Genomic DNA, 4,686 nt, shown 5'->3' on the forward strand with positions numbered 1-4,686 from the left:
CAAAGAACTGAGCAATCACGGCACAACCAGGGCCCTCCTGGCACAAGGCAACACAAAATAAGCAGTGCTGAACAGGATTAGGGCACATGTCAGCAGGGAGCAGGGAGACCCCCGTGCCCAGGCCATGCCTCTACCCCAGAGTCCCCTCTCCCATGACCTCATGGCAGGGGGGAGGAACCCCAACACTTCCGGAGGTGTAGTCTCTCTCCTCCTCCTTGCAGCTGGCTCATGGGCCCACATTCAGGGCCCCCACCTGGGTAGAAAATTCTCCCAATGTGGTCTGATGTTGAAAGAGTCAAGAAGAGAAGAAGGGAAAAAAAACCCCAAAGTCCCAGGAAAACAAAGTTCAACTCTCCATCTCCCCCCAGAGAAAAGGAGCTGAAAACTGGCTAAAAAGAAACAAAGTTGCTTCCTCTGCTCTTGCTGCAAGCAGGATGCAGAGGAGTGTGTATGTGTGTCCTTGAACAAACGCTCTGAGAAGTTTGTCCGGTTTTTTTTTCCTCTCCCCCCTCTCAGGCTCAGTTGAAAGGCACAGAAATGCACAAAGTTCACTTCTGGGCATAGAGCAGCAATAGGGGATACACATGATAACGTCACCCCAAGACACAGGGACAGAGAATTCAGTGGAAAGACTCCGAGAATTCTGCTCCCAGAGAATTCTGCTCACCCTGACCCTTGTAGAAAGGGGACATCGTTCCCGGCAGCCTGTACTGAGCATGTGGCTCCTGAGTGGGGTTTGTTGTTTAGGAAACCTGCTCCGGCTTTTCCATTCTTTCCTTCCAAACAGGAAAACTTCTCCTGGGGCTGTGTGCAGGCAGAGCCCTGAGGAGAGCAGGTGGCACATGGTGCGCTGGGCTGGGACAGCCAGCTGCAGAGCTCAAGGGAAGAAGCCCAAAGTGTCACAATGGCTCCTTGCCTTCACATGCAACACCTGGGTCACAATGGTCTCCTTGATTCCATGAGGCCCCACTGTGTCACAATGGCTCCTTGGTTCCATCGGGTTCCGCAGTGTCACCATGGTCTCTTTTGATCCGCATTGTCATCATGGACAATTGGTTCCATGAGGCCCCGCAGTGTCACAATGGTCCCTTGCTTCCATAGGTTTGATGTTGTAACAATGGACTCCTTGCTTCTATGAGCTAGCCTGCTTTTTGCAGAGGTGTCTTTGGTTCCAACAAGGCCCCGCTGTGTCTCAGTGCACCCTGGCTTCCATGTGGATCTGGAGCATCACAAAGGCTCCTTGGTTCCACCAGGTCCTGCTGTGTCACAATGGGTCCTGTGGTCCCTGAGGCCCTCCAAAGTCATCATGGAGGCTTGCTTCCATGAGGTTCCATTATGTGCCAGTGGTCATCTTGGTTCCAGGAGTTTCCTTAGTGTCACAATGCTCTCCATGCTTCCATGATTCCCCACAATGTCACAATGCTCTCCATGCTTCCATTAGGCCCTGCTTTGCCACAATGGTCCCCTTGTTTCCATGAGGCCCCGCTGTGTCACAATGGACCTATGGTTCCAGGATGTTGCGTGGTGTCACCGTGCTCTTCTTGAATCCGCCGTGTAACCATGGACCATTGGTTCCATGCGGCCTGGCCGTGTCACAATGGGCTCCGTGATTCCATGATTCCCCACGGTGTCACAATGGAGCCTTGTTTCTAGGAGGTTCTGTACTGTCACAATTGCCTCCTTGATGCCATCAGCCCCTGCAGTGTCACAATGGCTCCTTGGTTCCATGAGGAACACAATAGCTTGGCATAAGCATTGAGCAACAGCTGCTGAACACACCTGGCAACATCTGCTTGCATCAAAAGAGGGCTTCAAGCTGACAATGGCACCAGCAGCTTCCATCTGCAACAGAGACCCAGGAAAGGACAGGCTGTGCCGGTTTGGACAAATGTGGAGGAAAATATCCTCTGATAGAAGGCAGGTTACACCCAGCCCTCCCCCACCAGCTTCGGGAAAAAAGAATTTTCCTGGGACGAAAGTGAAAGAGATAAAAACAATTTTTTAACAAACACCCAGGAAAAGGAGAACAATGCTAAATATTAAAAGCTCTCGCTGTGCAGAGAAAGCTGGGATAATTTGAGAGTCCTTCCGTGTTTCGGTGGGGTCTCCTGAAACATCCATAGACAGCGAGGCCCGTGCAAAGAAATAGGGAGCCATTCTTGAGAGAAGTTTCAGAGCTCTTTCTTCTCCAGCCACATGGGCGGGGCACTGCCAAAGAACTGAGCAATCACGGCACAACCAGGGCCCTCCTGGCACAGGGCAACACAAAATAAGCAGTGCTGAACAGGATTAGGGCACATGTCAGCAGGGAGCAGGGAGACCCCGTGCCCAGGCCATGCCTCTACCCCAGGGTCCCCTCTCCCATGACCTCATGGCAGGGGGGAGGAACCCCAACACTTCCGGAGGTGTAGTCTCTCTCCTCCTCCTTGCAGCTGGCTCATGGGCCCACATTCAGGGCCCCCACCTCGGGAGAAAATTCTCCCAATGTAGTCTGATGTTGAAAGAGTCAAGAAGAGAAGAAGGGAAAAAAAACCCTAAAGTCCCAGGAAAACAAAGTTCAACTCTCCATCTCCCCCCAGAGAAAAGGAGCTGAAAACTGGCTAAAAAGAAACAAAGTTGCTTCCTCTGCTCTTGCTGCAAGCAGGATGCAGAGGAGTGTGTGTATGTGTGTCCTTGAACAAACGCTCTGAGAAGTTTGTCCGGTTTTTTTTCCTCTCCCCCCTCTCAGGCTCAGTTGAAAGGCACAGAAATGAACAAAGTTCACTTCTGGGCATAGAGCAGCGATAGGGGATACACATGATAAAGTCACCCCAAGACACGGGGACAGAGAATTCAGTGGAAAGACTCCGAGAATTCTGCTCCCAGAGAATTCTGCTCACCCTGACCCTTGTAGAAAGGGGACATCGTTCCCGGCAGCCTGTACTGAGCATGTGGCTCCTGAGTGGGGTTTGTTGTTTGGGAAACCTGCTCCGGCTTTTCCATTCTTTCCTTCCAAACAGGAAAACTTCTCCTGGGGCTGTGTGCAGGCAGAGCCCTGAGGAGAGCAGGTGGCACATGGTGCGCTGGGCTGGGACAGCCAGCTGCAGAGCTCAAGGGAAGAAGCCCAAAGTGTCACAATGGCTCCTTGCCTTCACATGCAACACCTGGGTCACAATGGTCTCCTTGATTCCATGAGGCCCCACTGTGTCACAATGGCTCCTTGGTTCCATCGGGTTCCGCAGTGTCACCATGGTCTCTTTTGATCCGCATTGTCATCATGGACAATTGGTTCCATGAGGCCCCGCAGTGTCACAATGGTCCCTTGCTTCCATAGGTTTGATGTTGTAACAATGGACTCCTTGCTTCTATGAGCTAGCCTGCTTTTTGCAGAGGTGTCTTTGGTTCCAACAAGGCCCCGCTGTGTCTCAGTGCACCCTGGCTTCCATGTGGATCTGGAGCATCACAAAGGCTCCTTGGTTCCACCAGGTCCTGCTGTGTCACAATCGGTCCTGTGGTCCCTGAGGCCCTCCAAAGTCATCATGGAGGCTTGCTTCCATGAGGTTCCATTATGTGCCAGTGCTCATCTTGGTTCCAGGAGTTTCCTTAGTGTCACAATGCTCTCCATGCTTCCATGATTCCCCACAATGTCACAATGCTCTCCATGCTTCCATTAGGCCCTGCTTTGCCACAATGGTCCCCTTGTTTCCATGAGGCCCCGCTGTGTCACAATGGACCTATGGTTCCATGATGTTGCGTGGTGTCACCGTGCTCTTCTTGAATCCGCCAAGTAACCATGGACCATTGGTTCCATGCGGCCTGGCCGTGTCACAATGGGCTCCTTGATTCCATGATTCCCCACGGTGTCACAATGGAGCCTTGTTTCTAGGAGGTTCTGTACTGTCACAATTGCCTCCTTGATGCCATCAGCCCCTGCAGTGTCACAATGGCTCCTTGGTTCCATGAGGAACACAATAGCTTGGCATAAGCATTGAGCAACAGCTGCTGAACACACCTGGCAACATCTGCTTGCATCAAAAGAGGGCTTCAAGCTGACAATGGCACCAGCAGCTTCCATCTGCAACAGACACCCAGGAAAGGACAGGCTGTGCCGCTTTGGACAAATGTGGAGGAAAATATCCTCTGATAGAAGGCAGGTTACACCCAGCCCTCCCCCACCAGCTTCGGGAAAAAAGAATTTTCCTGGGAAGAAAGTGAAAGAGATAAAAACCATTTTTTAACAAACACCCAGGAAAAGGAGAACAATGCTAAATATTAAAAGCTCTCGCTGTGCAGAGAAAGCTGGGATAATTTGAGAGTCCTTCCGTGTTTCGGTGGGGTCTCCTGAAACATCCATAGACAGCGAGGCCCGTGCAAAGAAATAGGGAGCCATTCTTGAGAGAAGTTTCAGAGCTCTTTCTTCTCCAGCCACATGGGCGGGGCACTGCCAAAGAACTGAGCAATCACGGCACAACCAGGGCCCTCCTGGCACAAGGCAACACAAAATAAGCAGTGCTGAACAGGATTAGGGCACATGTCAGCAGGGAGCAGGGAGACCCCCGTGCCCAGGCCATGCCTCTACCCCAGAGTCCCCTCTCCCATGACCTCATGGCAGGGGGGAGGAACCCCAACACTTCCGGAGGTGTAGTCTCTCTCCTCCTCCTTGGAGCTGGCTCATGGGCCCACATTCAGGGCCCCCACCTGGGTAGA

This window comes from Aphelocoma coerulescens, unplaced genomic scaffold, assembly GCF_041296385.1.
Source record: "Aphelocoma coerulescens isolate FSJ_1873_10779 unplaced genomic scaffold, UR_Acoe_1.0 HiC_scaffold_55, whole genome shotgun sequence".
In the NCBI taxonomy this organism is placed as follows: Eukaryota; Metazoa; Chordata; class Aves; order Passeriformes; family Corvidae; genus Aphelocoma; species Aphelocoma coerulescens.